We start from the raw sequence: 21,715 nt of genomic DNA, 5'->3' as shown, positions 1-21,715 counted from the left end.
TATATGCGTTGGAGCCAGTAGCCCCAAAGTTCAACCCATGGTCCTCCTATCAGATCACTTCCGACCACAGGGACCATCCCACTAGTATCCGTCATGGCGGATTCGCCGCACTGGTTCTGGACCCAATCATTGACGGATTTCACCTCACTCGAGTCCTTATGGATGGCGGCAGCAGCCTGAACCTGCTTTATTAGGACACAGTGCGCAAAATGGGTATAGACCCCTCAAGGATCAAACACACAAAAACGACCTTCAAAGGTGTCATTCCAGGCATAGAGGCCCATTGCACATGCTCAATTACACTGGAAGTGGTCTTCGGATCCCCGGATAACTTCCGAAGTGAAGAGTTAATCTTCGATATAGTCCCGTTCCGCAGTGGTTATCATGCACTGCTCGGGCGAACCGCATTTGCGAGATCAATGCGGTACCGCATTATGCATACCTCAAGCTCAAGATGCCAGGACCTCGCGGGGTTATTACAGTCAATGGAAACATAGAGCGCTCTCTCCGAACAGAGGAGCACACTGCGATCCTCGCAGCAGAAGCGCAAAACAGCCTCTCAAGGCAATCCCCCAGTTCGGCGTTCCAAGACCCGGACACCTTCAAGCGCGCTCAGAGCAATTGGCAACTCGACCGCCTGGCACGATCTGAGCTCGCGTAGCAATGCGGCCCCCACCCCAGTCTCAGCCAAACGGCGAAACTCGTGCCACGCGTACATAATTACGCATTAAAAATACCATGGGCACAGGTGGGGAGGGGGCACACTGCGGCACGCCCCAAGACGCGGCTTAAACCGCACTAGGGGCTTCCCGTTTAGTTATTTTTCTCTTTTTCAGGACCTTAATCTCTGGAAACCCTGTCCGGCAGCACTATTGCCGAACACATGATGCAGCAACCAAGGAGGCAGAAAGCTGCATCACACCACGAAATTCCCAGGTGGATTACAATAACGAGCAAAATATTTGATTTAATACTATTCCTCAGCTTGCCCTTGGAAGGGACATAGTCCTACTCTTTGCTAATCGCACCATCTGTATCATTTTGCTTTAACGCACCTTTTTAATAAACAATGCATAACATTACGACTATTATTGCATTCTTGTTATACATATATGTGTTCATTAACGACGCCTTGCAACCGTACACTTTGGTACGACCAATACACCAGGTTACGTACACCACAATATGGTGTGAAAAGTCTGAACACTTTCACAAGTGCGGCACCCCGAACTTATAACATTATATGCATCAGCTCCAAATCATGTCTTTGGTCAAATGTTGGGTTTGCCCGGCTCCTATGTTTTGGTACCTTACGTTCCGCTCTATCGGCTAAGGTAGCGCTAGGAGAACTACTGCGATTGTGCCCCGGTTCTGCCGGGCTTAGCACCTCAGTAGAGAAAGCTAAAACTGACTGACATGATGAGGTGAGAGACTGGTCGCTGTTCGGCGAGGTTTTCGAGTCCCTAAAGACTTATGCCGCTTAGGGCGAGGGGTCGGCCCTGTCCGGCTTAAAGGCGTGTATCGCGCCCCGAATTCGGCCTTCCGAATACCAGGGGCTTCACCGAAATTTAAAATTATAGAATTCTATGGCTAAGTGAGAGTGATAAAGAATTATTAGTCCGGTTGCCTTGTTCGTTGTGCTGAGCACCACCCTCGTAGGACCCAAATATGGGAACAAGAGTGCTCAGGTTTATCCCGAACACCCCAGCACTCGTGGCATGGGGGCAGAAGCCGAGGACTAGCCATCTCTCAGATTGGATAAACGGCCAAACAGAAGGTAGTATTTTAAATTCACACAAGCGTTGCATAGCGCATATGAAACAAGTTTTCATCATACAGGATCACACGAGCAAGTTTACTCAAATATTACATCCTTGGAACATTCATCCGCTACAAGACGGGCACCCTTCAGGACACCCTCATAATAAATTTCGGGGGTGCGATGCTCTTTGCCCTGCGGCGGCCCTTCCTTGATCAGCTTCATGGCGTCTAGCTTGGCCCACTGCACCTTCACATGGGCGAAAGCCCGGCGTGCACCTTCGATGCAGACGGACCACTTGACGACCTCCAGCCGTGGGCAGGCATCCACAAGCCGCCTCACCAGGCCGAAGTAGCTGTTCGGAAGGGCATCGCCAGGCCACAGCCGGACTATAAGGCCCTTCATGGCCTGTTCGGCCGCCTTGTGCAGCTCGACCAGGTGCTTTAGCTGGTCGCTCAAAGGCATCGGGTGTTTGGTCCCAGTATACTGAGACCAGAACAGCTTCTCCGTTGAGCTTCCCTCCTCGGCCTGGTAAAACTGTGCGACATCCGACACGCTGCGGGGAAAATCTGCGAATGCTCCTGGAGAGCTCCGAATTCGGGTAACTAATAGGTAATTTACTTTTACATGCTTGCTCTGCATATAGAATGCCTTACCCGCCGCTATCTTCTTCATCGTGTCGATCTCCTGGAGAGCCTTTTGGGCTTCGGCCTTGGCACTTTTCGTGCTCTCGAGGTCCGCGGCAAGCTCAGACTCTCGCGTCTTCGAGTCAAGCTCCAACGCCTCGTGCTTCGTCACGAGAGCCTGGAGCTCTTGCTGCACCTCGCCCACCCGAGCCTCTTGCTTTTCTCGCTCGGTGCGCTCCTTGGCCGCTTTATCTTCGGCCTTGGTTAGCGCTTGCTTCAGGGTCGCCACCTCGGTCGTGGCCCCTAGCAGATATACAATGATCCTATCATTTTGCAATCGCGTCTTTTTTTATATATACATATCTATAGACAGGGTATTACTTACCCTTGTTCTCCTCGAGCTGCCTCTTGGCAAGGCCGAGCTCTTTCTTGGACCCTTCGAGGTCCTGCTTCAGTACGGCAACCTCCGCAGTCAGTGCGGCGGACGCCAGGAGCGAGGCCTGCATACGCATATTGACATACTTATATTAGACTCCTGCGATATTATTTGATCCTATGTTCGGCTTTTCTTTGTGAACACCGAACAAAGCATCAGGGGCTACTGTCTATGCGGTAATATTTTTCCTATATTTTAAAACACTTACCTCAAAGCCTGTTAGAAGGCTGGCACAGACTTCAGTCAATCCGCTCTTGGCGGACTGAACCTTCTGGACCACTGCACTCATAATAGCACGGTGCTCCTCGTCGATGGAAGCGCCGCGAAGCGCTTCCAGCAGATTGTCCGGCGCCTCTGGATGGACAGAGGTCACCGGCATAGGCGTCTTGCCCCTCTTAGAAGGAGGCCGCCTGCCCAAGCCCGGAACCACTCGAGGTTCCGGGGCGGTGTTCGGCTGAGGGCCGAACTCAGAGCTCTCAGGGGCTTTGTCCCCTCGGCTCCCGGAGTCCGGGAGGCCACCTTGAGGCGCCTCCGGGACTGTCTCCCCTCGACCCGGTGCCTCGTGAGACAGCACCTCGGCGTCGTCCGCAGGATGAGGGAAGGTGGCAGTTGGGACTGGATCACTATCCATGTCCGACGAGCCCAGGGAGCCGTCCGATGATACATCGATACTGGCTCGTGGTGGCCTGCATAATCATGTTCAGCGTTAGGGAAAGCAGTGCGCCAAAGGAATGCTACGAGTTACTCTGGTATCTGAATACTTACGACTTCCCCAAGGGCTTGGCCCTGGGCAGCCACTCGTCTTTGCCGTCGGCGGCGGTGGTAGAGTAGTCCGGAAGGAGAGTTCTCCCCTTCTTGGACCCCTCGCCCCCCCCCAGTTGGGGCGGCCTTCCTTTTCTTATCTCCCCCAACTGGAGGGGGAGCATCTTGTTCTTCTTCCTCGTCTTCGGGGGAGGAGTGCGCCGCAGAGTCATCGGACGGTGAGTCCGACGACGCCTGGCGTCGGGAACTCTTTCAGGTTCCCTTGGCCTTCCTGGTCTTCTCCGGCACCGTATAAGGAGCCGGAGTCAGCATCTTCGCTAGAAGAGCGTCTGCTGGGCCTTCGGGCAAAGGAGCCAGACAATCGATCTGTCCGGCCGTCTCCTGCCAGTCCTGTCAAAGGTACGGGAGTTTAGATCCCGCATGGAGTCAATCTATAAAAAATAAGTATCCCGTGAAAGGTAAAGCAGCTTACCGCACTGGCTTGGCGCTTCGCGCTGAATCTGCGATCCTCAGTAATGGGAGGGGGGACCTCGGCGCTTTTGAACAGCACCCTCCAGGCATCTTCGTGAGTTGTGTCGAAGAGCCTGTTCAGAGTTTGGTGCTGCGCCAGGTCAAACTCCCACAAGTTGAAGTCCCGTTGTTGGCACGGGAGGATCCGGCGGTGGAGCATGACCTGGACTACGTTGACGAGTTTGAGCTTCTTTTTCACCATGTTTTGAATACATGTTTGGAGTCCGGTCAGCTCTCCCGAACTACCCCAGGACAGGCCCTTCTCTTTCCAGGAGGTGAGCCGCGTGGGGATGCCAGATTGGAACTTGGGGGCCGCTGCCCATGCAGGGTCACGCGGCTCGATGATGTAGAACCACCCCGATTGCCACCCCTTTATGGTTTCCACAAAGGAGCCCTCGAGCCATGTAACGTTGGGCATTTTGCCCACCATGGCACCTCCGCACACCGCCTGGCGGCCGCCCACAACCTTTAACTTGACATTGAAGGTCTTTAGCCATAAGCCGAAGTGGGGCTTGATGCGGAGGAAGGCCTCGCACACGACGATAAACGCCGAGATGTTGAGGATGAAGTTCGGGGCCAGATCGTGGAAATCCAGGCCGTAGTAGAATATGAGCCCCCGGGCGAATGGGTGGAGAGGGAATCCCAGTCCGCAGAGGAAATGGGTGAGGAACACTACCCTCTCATGGGGCCTGGGGGTGGGGATGAGCTGCCCCTCATCTGGGAGCCGGTGCGCGATGTCGTCGGATAGGTATCCGACTCTCCTCAGCTTCTTGATGTCTCCCTCCGTGGCGGAGGAGACCATCCACCTACCTCCCGCTCCGGACATGGTTGAGGTTGAGGTGGGAAGTGCGGACTTGGGCGCTAGAGCTCGAGTGTGCGAAAACGGATGAGCAAAGGAGGAAGAAGGCGTGGATGGAAAGGTGAATCCTTATCCGTTTATATGGGCGGACAAAATACTAGTGTGGTAAAACTCGCTTATCCCCCAAGCGCCGTAATCGATGGCGTGGTTGGGTTACCCACACCCGTATTGATCCCGTGATAGGGGGACACGATCTCTGCTTTGACAAGACGTGTCAAAAAACTGCCTCGCGTTATGTGCAGGGCTAGTTAAAGGAAATGGTTCGAATAATCACCGGACCATGGCATAATGTCGTGTTGCTAAAACAAGTCAGCCAATTAGATTTGTGAAAATATTATTCTCTCTATGGTGGTATGTGGAACTTATTTTGCAGGTTCGGACACTATCCTTGTATTCAAATTCTTCTGTGATATATCCGGAGGAGGAACCCGCCTTGCAATGCCGAAGACAATACTGCGCCAGACTCATCGTCATTGAAGCCTGGTTCAGGGGCTACTGAGGGAGTCCTGAATTAGGGGGTCTCCGGACAGCCGGATTATATCCTTCGGCCGGACTGTTGGACTATGAAGATACAAGATTGAAGACTTCGTCTCGTGTCCGGATGGGACTCTACTTGGCGTGGAAGGCAAGCTAGGCAATGCGGATATGGATATCTCCTCCTTTGTAACCGACCTTGTGTAACCCTAACCCTCTCCGGTGTCTATATAAACCGGAGGGTTTTAGTCCGTAGAACAACAACTACAACATAGAATCATACCATAGGCTAGCTTCTAGGGTTTAGCCTCTCCGATCTCATGGTAGATCTACTCTTGTACTACCCATATCATCAATATTAATCAAGCAGGACGTAGGGTTTTACCTTCATCAAGAGGGCCCGAACCTGGGTAAAACATCGTGTCCCCTGCCTCCTGTTACCATCCGCCTTAGACGCACAGTTCGGGACCCCCTACCCGAGATCCGCCGGTTTTGACACCGACATATACCCTCTGGTATCTCGAGAATATCACGGAACTACATAACTTATGAGTTCTTCATAAACTATTATTCTCTCCGAATCTAATGGCCCCCCAGGGTTATGTGTTAATAGTCACTCGAGAACACCGATAAGTGAATCGATTCCACACTCCGATCCAATAACTCTAAGTAATCTTCGTTTCTTATGAGTTTAATAACCCTCAAGTCATTCCTAGCCTGATTGGCTATATCATTATCGTGCTAAATTTTAACTCTGCCACCCGTTCCTTATTACCAGAGCACATCTTTCGACAATAAGCTAAGCTTACGTCGACTTACCTCGTCATATCATTTCGCCTTGAACAACAAGCTTGATTCCGAGTTTGTGTCGTACCCGTGGTTCCAATAAACTTGCGCTTCATCATTCCTTTGACTTGATGCCATCGTTGATCGATTACATCTTCATGAAATCTCTCGACAAATGTGTCGTGATCATCATCAATATTTTGACTCCTTCTAGGATATCAAGTGAATTCATGATGAGAAGTACCATCCCGACCCTCGATGATTTGTGTTATCATCGACCACTTTATTACGTTCCGTTAAACACAAACGTGTTCGTGTTTCGTGTTATACCTTGAGATCCTTTCTATCCAGCATTTGTTCTTTACCTTGGAGTATTACCATCTCTTATGACAAGAATGTCGTGATAATTTCACCACCTCTTAAGAATTCTTGATACAGGTGATACTCCTTGCCATATCCGTTCACTCCTTGGTCCCCGTGTTGTTTCTAACCGGAAAACCGACAATTGAACTATGATGTGCGACTTCAAAACTTCTAGCAACCCTATTGCTTTCAAGTTAATGGTCGATATTTCATTCTTAGACCATTGGTTATCGAATCACCATTCTAACATTGATCATGATACCTAAGCCCATATTTCGGGTGCACCTTTCAATCAATGTTTAATTGTGTATGTTTTCCTCAAGCATACATCATTGTATCATTGATCCAACAAAAGTTATCTCCTTGTTCACATAATTGTGGAAATCCATCTTGTCAGAAATCTTGATGAATTGTCCTTGAGTCCCTCAGTCTCACCTCCTCGTCCTCTCCTTGGTTTAATGATGAACTCTTGATTCGAAACTCGCTTCCATAGTTCATTTCTCGAGAATCTTACAATGTCATCTCGTCAATTTGTGTTGCACCTTTTCTTCTCAGGCATCTTGAGTCTGAGGTAATTTGACACCAATCGGATCTAAATCTCGGTCAGATATGATGGTTGGGACATATTTCCAAGAGTTATGACATTGGTCTTCATGTGACCCGGTAAGGTGATGTCATGCCTAGCACACCTGGCCGGAGGACCTGCTGTTATAGTTTCCTTTTTAGCAAGGTTAACCATTCTTCCATGAGGAAATTGAATGACTTGTTTAATAAGTTTTTCCTGATGGATCCTTTGTGTATCAAGGTCTGACCTTTGCTTGAAGACCTTGTCAATGCGATCTCGAAGCATGTCGGTGGTACTCTGATTTTCAATAAGAGCATTTGAAGAACAATGCTAAATCTTCTTTGTCCATTATCCAAACACTGTTGTTTGGGTTATGTCATGGAATTCCTCTCCCCTTACCTAAATGGTTTTCTACTTTCTATCCTGTCATGGATATCATGCTCTGCTTGTCCTTGGGAAGGATATATCCCTAAAACATGTGTTTAAACACATTTTCCTTTCCATTGTCTGTTTAATCTGATGATCACCTTTTCCTTTCCATTGTTTTGTTTAACCTTACTGGTGATCAGTATGATCTAAGTAGTAATATTCTCCTGCTTAGGTAAGCACCTCGTGTTGGAAATATGCCCTAGAGGCAATAATAAAATGGTTATTATTATATTTCTTTGTTCATGATAATTGTCTATTGTTCATGCTATAATTGTGTTATCCGGAAATCGTAATACATGTGTGAATACATAGACCACAACACGTCCCTAGTGAGCCTCTAGTTGACTAGCTCGTTGATCAAAAGATAGTCATGGTTTCTTGACTATGGACATTGGATGTCATTGATAACGGGATCACATCATTAGGAGAATGATGTGATGGACAAGACCCAATCCTAAGCATAGCTCAAAGATCGTGTAGTTCGTTTGCTATAGCTTTTCCGAATGTCAAGTATCATTTCCTTGGACCATGAGATTGTGCAACTCCCGGATACCGTAGGAGTGCTTTGGGTGTGCCAAACGTCATAACGTAACTGGGTGACTATAAAGGTACACTACAGGTATCTCCGGAAGTGTCTGTTGGGTTGGCACGAATCGAGACTGGGATTTGTCACTCCGTATGACGGAGAGGTATCTCTGGGCCCACTCGGTAATGCATCATCATAATGAGCTCAATGTGACCAAGTGGTTGATCATGGGATCATGCATTATGGTACGAGTAAAGTGACTTGCCGGTAACGAGATTGAACGAGGTATTGGATACCAACGATCGAGTCTCGGGAAAGTAACGTACCGATTGACAAAGGGAATTGTATACGGGATTGATTGAATCCTCGACATCGTGGTTCATCCGATGAGATCATCGAGGAGCATGTGGGAGCCAACATGGGTATCCAGATCCCGCTGTTGGTTATTGACCGGAGAGTCATCTCGGTCATGTCTGCGTGTCTCCCGAACCCGTAGGGTCTACACACTTAAGGTTCGGTGACGCTAGGGTTGTTGAGATATTAGCATACGGTAACCCGAAAGTTGTTCGGAGTCCCGGGTGAGATCCCGGATGTCACGAGGAGTTTCAGAATGGTCCGGAGGTGAATATTTATATATAGGAAGTCAAGTTTCGGCCATCGGGAAGGTTTCGGGGTAATCGATATTGTACCGGGACCACCGGAAGGGTCCTGGGGGTCCACCGGGTGGGGCCACCTATCCCGGAGGGCCCCATGGGCTGAAGTGGGAGGGGAACCAGCCCCTAGTGGGCTGGTGCCCCCCATGGGCCTCCCCTGCGCCTAGGGTTGGAAACCCTAGGGGTGGGGGCGCCCCACTTGGCTTGGGGGCCACTCCACCCCCCTTGGCCGCCGCCGCCCTTGGAGATGGCATATCCTAGGGCCGGCGCCCCCCTAGGGGTCCTATAAATAGTGCGGGTGGGAGGGAGGGCAGCCGCACCCTAGCCCCTGGCGCCTCCCTCTCCCTCTCGTGACACTCCTCCCTCTCCCTGAGCTTGGCGAAGCCCTGCCGAGATCACCGTTGCTTCCACCACCACGTCGTCGTGCTGCTGGATCTTCATCAACCTCTCCTTCCCCTTTGCTGGATCAAGTTGGAGGAGACGTCTTCCCAACCATACGTGTGTTGAACATGGAGGTGCCGTCCGTTCGGCGCTAGGTCATCGGTGATTTGGATCACGACGAGTACGACTCCATCAACCCCGTTCTCTTGAACGCTTCCGCGCGTGATCTACAAGGGTATGTAGATGCAATCCTCTCTCCCTCGTTGCTAGATGACTCCATAGATTGATCTTGGTGATGCGTAGAAAATTTTAAAATTCTGCTACGTTCCCCAACAGTGGCATCATGAGCTAGGTCTATGCCTAGTTTCTATGCACGAGTAGAACACAAAGCAGTTGTGGGCATGGATATTGTCAATTTGATTGCCGTTACTAGTCTTATCTTGATTCGGCGGCATCATGGGATGAAGCGGCCCCGGCCGACCTTACACGTACGCTTACGTGAGACTGGTTCCACCGATTGACATGCACTAGTTGCATAAGGTGGCTGGTGGGTGTCTGTCTCTCCCACTTTAGTCGGATCGGATTCGATGAAAAGGGTCCTTATGAAGGGTAAATAGAAATTGGCATATCACGTTGTGGTTTTGGCGTAGGTAAGAAACGTTCTTACTAGAAACCTATAGCAGCCACGTAAAAACTTGCAACAACAATTAGAGGACGTCTAACTTGTTTTTGCAGCATGTGCCGTGTGATGTGATATGGCCAAAAGGATGTGATGAATGATATATGTGATGTATGAGATTGATCATGTTCTTGTAATAGGAATCACGACTTGCATGTCGATGAGTATGACAACTGGCAGGAGCCATAGGAGTTGTCTTAATTTATTTATGACCTGCGTGTCAACATAAACGTCATGTAATTACTTTACTTTATTGCTAAAGCGTTAGCCGTAGTAGTAGAAGTAATAGATGACGAGACAACTTTAAGAAGACACGATGATGGAGATCATGATGATGGAGATCATGGTGTCATGCCGGTGAGAACGATGATCATGAAGCCCCGAAGATGGAGATCAAAAGGAGCAAATGATATTGGCCATATCATGTCACTATTTGATTGCATGTGATGTTTATCATGTTTTGCATCTTATTTGCTTAGAACGACGGTAGCTTAAATAAGATGATCCCTCGTAATAATTTCAAGAAAGTGTTCCCCCTAACTGTGCACCGTTGCGAAGGTTTGTTGTTTCGAAGCACCACGTGATGATTGGGTGTGATAGATTCTAACGTTCGAATACAATGGGTGTAAGCCAGATTTACACACGCAATACACTTAGGTTGACTTGACGAGCCTAGCATGTACAGACATGGCCTCGGAACACGGAAGACCGAAAGGTCGAGCATGAGTCGTATAGAAGATACGATCAACATGAAGATGTTCACCGATGTTGACTAGTCTGTCTCACGTGATGATCGGACACGGCCTAGTTGACTCGGATCATGTTTCACTTAAGATGACTAGAGGGATGTCTATCTGAGTGGGAGTTCATTGAATAATTTGATTAGATGAACTTAATTATCATGAACTTAGTCTAAAATCTTTACACTATGTCTTGTAGATCAAATGGCTCACGCTAATGTTGCCCTCAACTTCAACGCGTTCCTAGAGAAAACCAAGCTGAAAGATGATGGCAGCAACTATAAGGACTGGGTCCAGAACCTAAGGATCATCCTCATAGCTGCCAAGAAAGATTATGTCCTAGAAGCACCGCTAGGTGATGCACCCATCCTAGAGAACCAATACGTTATGAACGCTTGGCAGTCACGTGCTGATGATTACTCCCTCGTTCAGTGCGGCATGCTTTACAGCTTAGAACCGGGGCTCCAAAAGCGTTTTGAGCGACACGGAGCATATGAGATGTTCGAAGAGTTGAAAATGGTTTTCCAAGCTCATGCCCGGGTCGAGAGATATGAAGTCTCCGACAAGTTCTTCAGTTGTAAGATGGAGGAAAATAGTTCTATCAGTGAGCACATACTCAAAATGTCTGGGTTGCATAACCGCTTGACTCAGCTGGGAGTTAATCTCCCGGATGACGCGGTCATTGACAGAATCCTTCAGTCGCTTCCACCGAGCTACAAGAGCTTTGTGATGAACTGCAATATGCAGGGGATGGAAAAGACCATTCCTGAGGTATATTCAATGCTGAAATCAACGGAGGTGGAAATCAAAAAGGAACATCAAGTGTTGATGGTGAATAAAACCACTAAGTTCAAGAAAGGCAAGGGTAAAAAGAACTTCCAGAAGGACGGCAAGGGAGTTGCCGTGCCCAGTAAGCAAGCTGCAGGGAGGAAGCCAAAGAATGGACCCAAGCCCGAGACTGAGTGTTTTTATTGCAAGGGAAGTGGTCACTAGAAGCGGAACTACCCCAAATACTTAGCGGACAAGAAGGCCGGCAACACTAAAGGTATATGTGATATACATGTAATTGATGTGTACCTTACCAGTACTCATAGTAGCTCCTGGGTATTTGATACCGGTGCGGTTGCTCACATTTGTAACTCAAAGCAGGAGCTGCGGAATAAACGGAGACTGGCAAAGGACGAGGTGACGATGCGCGTCGGGAATGGTTCCAAGGTCGATGTGATCACCGTCGGCACGCTACCTCTACATTTACCCACGAGGTTAGTTTTAAACCTCAATAATTGTTATTTAGTGCCAGCTTTGAGCATGAACATTGTATCAGGATCTCGTTTAATTCGAGATGGCTACTCATTTAAATCCGAGAATAATGGTTGTTCTATTTATATGAGCGATATGTTTTATGGTCATGCTCCGCTGGTGAATGGTTTATTCTTAATGAATCTCGAGCATAATGTTACACATATTCATAGTGTGAATGCCAAAAGATGTAAGGTTGATAATGATAGTCCCACATACTTGTGGCACTGCCGCCTTGGTCACATAGGTGTCAAACGCATGAAGAAGCTCCATGCAGATGGACTTTTGGAGTCTCTTGATTACGAATCATTTGACACGTGCGAACCATGCCTCATGGGTAAAATGACCAAGACTCTGTTCTCAGGAACAATGGAGCGAGCAACCAACTTATTGGAAATCATACATACTGATGTGTGCGGTCCAATGTGTGTTGAGGCTCGCGGTGGCTATCGTTATGTTCTCACCCTCACTGATGACTTGAGTAGATATGGGTATGTCTACTTAATGAAACACAAGTCTGAGACCTTTGAAAAGTTCAAGGAATTTCAGAGTGAGGTTGAAAATCAACATGACAGAAAAATCAAGTTCTTGCGATCAGATCGTGGGGGGGAATACTTGAGTCACGAATTTGGCACACACTTAAGGAAATGTGGAATAGTTTCACAACTCACGCCGCCTGGAACACCTCAGCGTAATGGTGTGTCCGAACGTCGTAATCGCACTCTATTGGATATGGTGCGATCTATGATGTCTCTTACCGATTTACCGCTGTCATTTTGGGGCTATGCTTTAGAGACTGTCGCATTCACTTTAAATAGGGCTCCGTCGAAATCCGTTGAGACGACACCGTATGAATTATGGTTTGGGAAGAAACCTAAGTTGTCATTTCTAAAAGTTTGGGGATGCGATGCTTATGTCAAGAAACTTCAACCTGAAAAGCTCGAACCCAAGTCAGAAAAATGCGTCTTCATAGGATACCCTAAAGAAACTATTGGGTATACCTTCTACCTCAGATCCGAAGGCAAGATCTTTGTTGCCAAGAATGGATCCTTTCTAGAGAAAGAGTTTCTCTCGAAAGAAATAAGTGGGAGGAAAGTAGAACTTGATGAAGTATTACCTCTTGAACCGGAGAGTGGCGCAGCTCAGGAAATTGTTCCTGAAGTGCCTGCACCGACTAGAGAGGAAGTTAATGATGATGATCATGAAACTTCAGATCAAGTTGCTACTGAACTTCGTAGGTCCACAAGGACACGTTCCGCACCAGAGTGGTACGGCAACCCTGTCTTGGAAATCATGTTGTTAGACAACGGTGACCTTCGAACTATGAAGAAGCGATGGCGGGCCTGGATTCTGACAAATGGCTAGAAGCCATGAAATCCGAGATAGGATCCATGTATGAAAACGAAGTATGGACTTTGACCGACTTGCCAGATGATCGGCGAGCCATAGAAAATAAATGGATCTTTAAGAAGAAGACAGACGCGGATGGTAATGTAACCATCTATAAATCTCGGCTTATCGCTAAGGGTTATCGACAAGTTCAAGGGGTTGACTACGACGAGACTTTCTCACCCGTAGCGAAGCTGAAGTCCGTCCGAATCATGTTAGCAATTGCCGCATTCTATGATTATGAGATATGGCAAATGGACGTCTAAACGGCATTCCTTAATGGTTTCCTTAAGGAAGAATTGTATATGATGCAGCCGGAAGGTTTTGTCAATCCTAAGAATGCTGACAAGGTGTGCAAGCTCCAACGCTCGATCTATGGGCTGGTGCAAGCATCTCGGAGTTGGAACATTCGTTTTGATGAGATGATCAAAGCGTTTGGGTTTACGCAGACTTATGGAGAAGCCTGCATTTACAAGAAAGTGAGTGGGAGCTCTGTAGCATTTCTCATATTGTATGTGGATGACATACTGTTGATGGGAAATGATATAGAATTCTTGGAAAGCATAAAGGCCTACTTGAACAAGTGTTTTTCAATGAAGGATCTTGGAGAAGCTGCTTATATATTAGGCATCAAGACCTATAGAGATAGATCGAGACGCCTCATTGGTCTTTCATAGAGTACGTACCTTGACAAGATATTAAAGAAGTTCAAAATGGATCAGTCAAAGAAGGGGTTCTTGCCTGTATTGCAAGGTACGAGATTGAGCACGGCTCAATGCCCGACCACGGCAGAAGATAGAGAAAAGATGAGTGTCGTCCCCTATGCCTCGGCCATAGGGTCTATCATGTATGCTATGCTGTGTACCAGACTTGATGTAAACCGTGCCGTAAGTTTGGTAGGAAGGTACCAAAGTAATCCCGGCATGGAACACTGGACAGCTGTCAAGAATATCCTGAAGTACCTGAAGAGGACTAAGGATATGTTTCTAATTTATGGAGGTGACGAAGAGCTCGTCGTAAAGGGTTACGTCGATGCTAGCTTCGACACAGATCTGGATGACTCTAAGTCACAAACCGGATACGTGTATATTTTGAATGGTGGGGCAGTAAGCTGGTGCAGTTGCAAGCAAAGCGTTGTGGCGGGATCTACATGTGAAGCGGAGTACATGGCAGCCTCGGAGGCAGCACAAGAAGCAATCTGGGTGAAGGAGTTCATTACCGACCTAGGAGTCATACCCAATGTGTCGGGCTCGATGACTCTCTTCTGTGACAACACTGGAGCTATTGCCCTTGCCAAGGAGCCTAGGTTTCACAGGAAGACCAGGCATATCAAGCCTCGCTTCAACTCCATTCGTGAAAGTGTTCAAAATGGAGACATAGATATTTGTAAAGTACATACGGACCTGAATGTGGCAGATCCGTTGACTAAACCTCTCCCTAGAGCAAAACATGATCAACACCAGAACTGCATGGGTGTTCGATTCATCACAATGTAACTAGACTATTGACTCTAGTGCAAGTGGGGGACTGTTGGAAATATGCCCTAGAGGCAATAATAAAATGGTTATTATTATATTTCTTTGTTCATGATAATTGTCTATTGTTCATGCTATAATTGTGTTATCCGGAAATCGTAATACATGTGTGAATACATAGACCACAACACGTCCCTAGTGAGCCTCTAGTTGACTAGCTCGTTGATCAAAAGATAGTCATGGTTTCCTGACTATGGACATTGGATGTCATTGATAACGGGATCACATCATTAGGAGAATGATGTGATGGACAAGACCCAATCCTAAGCATAGCTCAAAGATCGTGTAGTTCGTTTGCTATAGCTTTTCCGAATGTCAAGTATCATTTCCTTAGACCATGAGATTGTGCAACTCCCGGATACCGTAGGAGTGCTTTGGGTGTGCCAAACGTCACAACGTAACTGGGTGACTATAAAGGTACACTACAGGTATCTCCGGAAGTGTCTGTTGGGTTGGCACGAATCGAGACTGGGATTTGTCACTCCGTATGACGGAGAGGTATCTCTGGGCCCACTCGGTAATGCATCATCATAATGAGCTCAATGTGACCAAGTGGTTGATCACGGGATCATGCATTATGGTACGAGTAAAGTGACTTGCCGGTAACGAGATTGAATGAGGTATTGGGATACCGACGATCGAGTCTCGGGCAAGTAACGTACCGATTGACAAAGGGAATTGTATACGAGATTGATTGCATCCTCGACATCGTGGTTCATCCGATGAGATCATCGAGGAGCATGTGGGAGCCAACATGGGTATCCAGATCCCGCTGTTGGTTATTGACCGGAGAGTCGTCTCGGTCATGTATGCGTGTCTCCCGAACCCGTAGGGTCTACACACTTAAGGTTCGATGACGCTAGGGTTGTTGAGATATTAGCATACGGTAACCCGAAAGTTGTTCGGAGTCCCTGATGAGATCTCGGATGTCACGAGGAGTTTCGGAATGGTTCGGAGGTGAAGATTTATATATAGGAAGTCAAGTTTCGTCCATCGGGAAGGTTTCGGGGTAATCGGTATTGTACCGGGACCACCGGAAGGGTCCCGGGGGTCCACCGGGTGGGGCCACCTATCCCGAAGGGCCCCATGGGCTGAAGTGGGAGGGGAACCAGCCCCTAGTGGGCTGGTGCCCCCCCATGGGCCTCCCCTGCGCCTAGGGTTAGAAACCCTAGGGGTGGGGGCGCCCCACTTGGCTTGGGGGCCACTCCTCCCCCCTTGGCCGCCGCCCCCCTTGGAGATGGCATATCCTAGGGCCGGCGTGCCCCCTAGGGGTCCTATAAATAGTGGGGGTGGGAGGGAGGGCAGCCGCACCCTAGCCCCTGGCGCCTCCCTCTCCCTCCCGTGACACTCCTCCCTCTCCCTGAGCTTGGCGAAGCCCTGCCGAGATCACCGTTGCTTCCACCACCACGCCGTCGTGTTGCTGGATCTTCATCAACCTCTCCTTCCCCCTTGCTGGATCAAGTAGGAGGAGACGTCTTCCCAACCGTACGTGTGTTGAACGCGGAGGTGCCGTCCGTTTGGCGCTAGGTCATCGGTGATTTGGATCACGACGAGTACGACTCCATCAACCCCGTTCTCTTGAACGCTTCCGCGCGTGATCTACAAGGGTATGTAGATGCAATCCTCTCTCCCTCGTTGCTAGATGACTCCATAGATTGATCTTGGTGATGCGTTGAAAATTTTAAAATTCTGCTACGTTCCCCAACACCTCGTTGAACCACTCTGTCAGTAAGACCCTGTTAATATTGTTGATAACATTCCGGTAACCACCGATGGACGAGAACTTTACCTATTGGTCCGCCTCGTTCAATGAGCAGGAAGATGGTTCTCTTCGTCCCTCGCCCTTGGTACCGACGTTGTTGCCGACATAACTGGCAGGCTACCCCGTGACATGCCTTGCTATCATGACCATGCAAGATGTCACCGCTCCTCCTACTTTCAACCCACATGGTGGGCCCATAACCCACAAGTCCCAGGATCGAAACCTGACTCTCCTGTACACCCCAACTCCTAAAGGCTATTCCTCATGATTGGTTTCGTATGTAATTCACGAGCCACCTTCCAAGAAATCATCAATTCTGGTATCAGACATAATACTTATTCACGTTGCTCTAAAACCCTTTCGCACTCTGTTTTAGGCAACGAACGATTGGCTAGCCACTTGAAACTTCTTACCGTACCTTCTTGCTCAGCTCTCGATGTGTTCCATTTGAGCAATTCGAGAGTTACTCGTGTGATCGTTCATGGGATAAACCCCAGATGATTTCCCCTGATAGAATTCTATTGTTGTCAGGCTGCCCCTTTCTTATTAATAAGTACGATGGAGTTCACCAAGAAAGGCTGATGACTTATCCTGATAACCCGAAGCTAAGGAATGACGACATCAACGAAAGCGGTCAACTACTTCGAGAAGAGCAACCACAACCGAGAAGATCCGTTAGAATCTCATAACCTAATCTCTTCCCCCTTACTCGCGCTCCTAAATCTCGGGACGAGATTTCTTGTAATGGAGGAGAATTGTGACGCCCGGATAATTAGGCTACAGTAATCCCTCATTAATGATGCCACGTCACCTCAGTCACTGTAGTAGATCTCGGGCTAGTTCAAAAAACCGATTCCAAATTCAAATTCAAATCAAGGCAAACAAGAAAAGTTTTCAAACTTTAAAACTAAAATGTTCGGGTTGTGCCAATTAATGCATAGGTAATTATGGTGAAGAAACCATAATTTTATATAATGCTTTAATAGTCTAAAGTGATTTAAATGGTAACAAAAACAATTAAGTAAATGCCTCTTTTCAAATAATAAAACTCTAAACTAATTTGTTAGGGGTAAAACTTTTATGTCAGTGGGTGGTCCAGAAACATTATTTTAGGAGTTGTTATCATATTTTACTAAACTAAAATTTAGGTGTATCTAAAATAAAACAGAAAATAATAAAAATAATAAAACAGTAAAGAAAAACGAAACTAAAAAAACAAAAGAGGAAGCACCCCCACCCCATCACTGGGCTTCGGCCCAGCAGGCCACCCATGCGGCCCAACTGGCCAGCCGGTCCAACCCGCGACCTACTAACCACCCCACCCCCAGAAACCCTAACCCAAGAACCCTACTTCTCCCTCGCACTCCCCCCATTTTGGATCGGGATCGAGCGGCGCCCGACGCCACGCCTGCGTCCTTGCTCGCCTCCTCCAGCGCCAGCTCGGCCCCGCCGTGCTCGCCGCGCCCGACGTCTCGACCTCACCATCGCCTGCCATCGCCGTTGTCTCCTCGCCCCCTCCTCTCCCTCGTGCGACGCTCGCCTGAAGACGCAGCCACGCCTCATCGCCGACCTGACGCCGTCACCCGTCGTCACCGCCACCTCGTCGCGCGTCCCCGTCCTCCCCCTCGTCACCCACTGCCATAGTCCCTACGCCCGCACGGTGAGGCTCCGACCTCTCCTCTCTCCCTCGCCATGCGCTCACCACGCCCACGTCGTGTGCAGACCGCCAGCGCCAGCGCCGCTGTCGGCCGTGCCCTCCGCTCGGCTCTACTCCTGCCGCCGCTCGCCCTCGGGTCCTATCTACCGCTGCTCTGCATAGCCGCGGCCGCCGTCCCCTTCCCCCTGTTTGCCTCGCCATCGCCCCGCCTGGCCTGTGCCCGCCGACCGCGCTGCTTTGCTCCTTCGCCGCTCCTCACGCGAGGCCCGCGCCTTCCCGATTCGATGTCGTGGCCGCTGTCGCGCCCGCCGTCCCGCTCCAGCTACTCCAGCCCCAACGCCCTCCCGTCCTTCTCCAGCGACCGCCCGCACACCCGCGGCCTTGCCTCTGCTCGCCGGCCGGCCTCCGTTGCGGCTGGCCCACGCCCGCGGACACTCCTCTTCGTCGACGCCCCGTCTCCGGCCGCTCCGGCCGCCGCGACCGGCGTCTCCCCTGGTTGGCGCCATGGCCGCCGGCGCCCTGCTGCGCCGGCTCATGGGCTCCGCCCGCTAACGGGTGCCCCACAGCACCCCTGTGCCCGCGCGCCCATTCGCCCGCAAGCCCCCTAGGCCTATGACGAACAGGGCCCACGCCCAAAATGATTTTTTTAAAAAGAGAATTAAAAATATAATAAATAATAAGTAATTAATAATAATAACAACATATTAATTAATTAATTAATTAATCTTGATTAATTAAACTAAACAAGTAATTAAACTAATTAATCATAATTAACATTAACCAAATAACTAATTAAACTAACTACTGTTAGTAATTAAGTGGTCAATGACAGTGGGGCCCACCCTCCTAATTAATCCTGATTATGTTAATTAAACTGGATAATTAAATGTTTCACTGACAGGTGGGACCCACCTGTCAGGTTGACCAGGTCAACTGCTGATGTCATGCTGACGTCAGCAAACACTATTCTGGATAATGTTGAATTAAAATAATTAAATAAATCCTAAAATGATTTAATTCTTTTAAAATTAATATAAAATAAACCGTAGCTCGGATGAAAACTTTGTACATGAAAGTTGCTCAGAACGACGAGACGAATCCGGATACGCAGCCCGTTCGTCCACCACGCATCCCTATAATAGCGAACACGCAACTTTTCCCCTTCGGTTCGTTTGTCCAAAAACGCGAAACACCGGGGATATTTTCCCGTATGTTTCCCCCTTCACCGGTACCACCTCTTACCGTGTTAGGGCACCCCTAACACCGCTACTTGTCATGTCATGCATCACTATGCATCTGTTTTCTTAATATTTATTGTTTCTTCCCCCTCTTCTCTCGCTAGACACCGAGACCGACGCTGCTGCTACCCAGTTCGACTACGCTGTTGACGATCCCTCTCTCTTGCCAAAGCAACCAGGCAAGCCCCCCCCCCCTTGATCACCAGATATCGCCTACTCTCCTCTATACTGCTTGCATTAGAGTAGTGTAGCATGTTACTGCTTTCCGTTAATCCTATTCTGATGCATAGCCTATCATTGTTGCTACAACTGTTGATACCTTACCTTCAATCCTAAATACTTAGTATAGATGCTATATTATCATCAGTGGCCCTACATTCTTGTCAGTCTGCCATGCTATACTATCGGGTCGTGATCACGTGGGTGTTGATCACGGGTAAATACATACATATATACATACATACTTTACAGGTGGTGACTAAAGTCGGGTCGGCTCGTTGTGTACCCGCAAGTGATTCTGATGTGGGGGCTGATGGGGCAGGTGGCTCCATCCAGGTAGTGGTGGGCCTGAGTTCCCGACGGCCCCCGACTATTACTTTGAGGCGGAGCGACAGGGAAGGTTGAGACCACCTAGGAGAGAGGTGGGCCTGGCCCTGGTCGGCGTTCGCGGTGACTTCAAGATAACACGCTTAACGAGATCTTGGTATTTGATCTGAGTCTGGCCACTGGCCTATACGCACTAACCATCTACGCGGGGACAGTTATGGGCACTCAACGTCGTGGTACCAGCCGAAGCCTTCGTGACGTCAGCGACTGAGCGGCGCGCGCCGCATTGGACCGTAAGCTCGCGCTTGTATTAAGGGGGCTAGGTCTGCTTCCGGCCGCGTACGCAACGTGCAGGTGTGCAATGGGCGATGGGCCCAGACCCCTGCGCCATAGGATTTAGACCGGCGTGCTGACCTCTCTGTTGTGCCTAGGTAGGGCTGCGACGTGTTGATCTTCCGAGGCCGGGCATGACCCAGAAAAGTGTGTCCGGACAAAGGGGATCGAGCGTGTTGGGAAATGTGGTGCGCCCCTGCAGGGAAGTTAATCTATTAGAATAGTCGTGATCTTCGGTAACAGAATGACTTGGAGTTGTACCTTGACCTTATGACAACTAGAACCGAATACTTAATAAAACACACCCTTCCAAGTGCCAGATACAACCCGGTGGTCGCTCTCTAATAGGGCGACGAGGAGAGGATCGCCTGGTAGGATATTGCTACACGATGCTACTTGGTGAACTTACCATCTACTCTCTTCTGCATACTGCAAGATGGAGGTGGCCAGAAGCGTAGTCTTCGGTAAGGACTAGCTATCCCCCTCTTATTCCGGCATTCTGAAGTTCAGTCCACATATGATACCCTCATTCCATTTGATACCAATGCATACATATGTAGTGTAGCTCCTTGCTTGCGAGTACTTTGGATGCGTACTCACGGTTGTTTTGCTCCCCCTTTTCCCCTTTCCTATACTCGATTACTGCGACCAGACGATGGAGTCCAGGAGCCAGACGCCACCGTCGACGACGACTCCTACTACACTGGAGGTGCCTACTGCTATGTGCAGCCCGCTGTCGACGACCAGGAGTAGTTTACGAGGATCCCAGGCAGAAGGCCTGCACCTCTTTCGATATGTATCCCAGTTTGTGCTAGCCTTCCTAAGGCAAACTTGTTTAACTTATGTATGTACTCAGATATTGTTGCTTCCGCTGACTCGTCTACGATCGAGCTCTTGTATTCGAGCCCTCGAGGCCCCTGGCTTGTAATATGATGCTCATATGACTTATTTTATTTGTAGAGTTGTGTTGTGATATCTTCCCGTGAGTCCCTGATCTTGATCATACACGTTTGCGTGTATGATTAGTGTATGGTCAAATCGTGGGCGTCACAGAAATCTTCTATCTTCAAGGTCTTCAATGTAGGTAGCTTCTGTCTTGCATCAACAAAGAAATCTTCATAACACCAAGTCTTCTCGTAGCTTGCTATTCTTGAATCTTGAAGCATATAAATAGGTAGGGGTCTATAACAACGCAAACTTATTCTACTCGCAAAATAAATCGCAAAGCACATCACACAACATCAATCAATAAAAGCTCAAAAGTCACACCACACAAGCAAATCCTACAGGTAAGGTCATATCCACAAGAGATATGATCTCATCATACTACCGTGAATCGTTTATCGAACTAAAATCAGTAGTGGTGGTCTGAATCTAAGCTTTGCCCTTCTCATATAAATTTACTATG

The sequence above is a fragment of the Triticum urartu genome, chromosome 7 (assembly GCF_003073215.2).
Source record: "Triticum urartu cultivar G1812 chromosome 7, Tu2.1, whole genome shotgun sequence".
Lineage (NCBI taxonomy): Eukaryota > Viridiplantae > Streptophyta > Magnoliopsida > Poales > Poaceae > Triticum > Triticum urartu.
Note: the sequence above shows the minus strand (reverse complement) of the source record.